This window comes from Alexandromys fortis, unplaced genomic scaffold, assembly GCF_014885135.2.
Source record: "Alexandromys fortis isolate MF-2015 unplaced genomic scaffold, M_Fortis_MF-2015_v1.1 scaffold_285, whole genome shotgun sequence".
NCBI lineage: Eukaryota > Metazoa > Chordata > Mammalia > Rodentia > Cricetidae > Alexandromys > Alexandromys fortis.
The window spans coordinates 180,180-181,860 of NW_026068191.1; positions in this window are offsets into that span (position 1 = coordinate 180,180).

The window sequence follows — 1,681 nt, forward strand, 5'->3', positions numbered from 1 at the left end:
GATTTGATTGAAAATGTCTGAAAACGTTACCATTCAAGACTTTAACAGCCTTTTTGATTGTACCATGTGGGAGATTTTACAAGAGGTGTCTGTCACCCCACATCTATGGATCTTTCTGGGATTCGTAGTTTTCCTTGGTACTATATGGTTTGATAATAGAAATATGATAAAGTCTTTACGAGACGAATCCAGGATTCTTAAGGCAGAGGTTGACCGCTTAAAAGCAATTGAGAATGACAACAATCTTCTCAAGAATCAGTTTGAAGTTCTCCAGGAAGAGAACAGATCTTTGTTTAACATGACTCGATCAACTGAGCAAAATTTAGAAAAGGAACAGGCAGAAAAGGAGAAGGAAAAGGAGAAATTCATTACTATTGAAGAGGGAACAGCTGATTTGGATCATAAACTTCAGTCCCTTTCTGTAAGAACTGAAACATTAACTGAGAGAATCAAAACTGCTGAATTTATACCTGATGATACAGAACTAACCTCATTGTTTATCCAGGTACAGGATATGATCAGGAACAGGCTTTGCCCTATGTAAATAACACACATCCGATCCCATACGGGTCTGCCAGGTCCTCTAGCACAAGGTAATACAGAAATTGATCAATTATTGATTGGTAGTGTGCTATAAGCCTCTGAATTTCATAAAAAAAAACATCATGTTAATAGCAAAGGCTTGAAGAAACAGTTTTCTATTACATGGCAACAAGCTAAGGAGATTGTAAAGAAATGCCCTACTTGCTCTTTCTATAACCAAATGCCACTGCCTGCAGGGGCTAATCCAAAGGGCACTCGAAGGAATGAAATTTGGCAGATGGATGTGTTCCACTTTGCAGAATTTGGCAAATTAAAATATGTTCATCACACCATTGACACTTATTCAGGCTTTCAATGGGCAACTGCTTTAAGTTCAGAAAAAGCTGATTCAGTAATCACTCATTTGTTAGAAGTCATGGCTATCATGGGTATACCTACACAAATAAAGACAGATAATGGTCCTGCTTATGTCTCTAGGAAAATGAAACGGTTTTTTGATTATTACAATATCAAGCATGTTACAGGTATACCATACAATCCTACAGGTCAAACAGTCATAGGTCAAGCAGTCATAGAAAGATCAAATCGAACTATAAAGGATATGTTGAACAAACAGAAAGGGGTGGAAAACACCCCCAGAAATAGGTTACATAATGCTTTGTTAACCTTGAATTTTCTCAACGCTAATAAGAAGGGAACAACGGCTGCAGAAAGACATTGGATAATGGAAAAGTCTACTGAACTAAATCAACCAGTTTACTTCAAGGATGTACTGACCTCACAATGGAAGCCAGGAGATGTGCTGTGTTGGGGAAGGGGTTTTGCTCTTGTCTCCACAGGTGAGGAAAAATTGTGGATACCGTCAAAATTAATAAAAGTTCAGTTTGAAGAAGAGAAGCCACTTGGAAAAGATAAATAACAATTCATTCACAAGGATGGCGATCATACTGATGGTAAGAAATACAGATAGGTTGGGGGCAGGGTTGTTTTCTTATCTCCACAGAAAAATACTGATCTTCAAAGAATTTAAGGGACCCTGAATATTTAATTACTGATGGATGGAAACTAGTTACGACCCACTAAGGATCGGCAATAAAACTATATATGTACTGTAAGTATTAATTTTATATATATATAT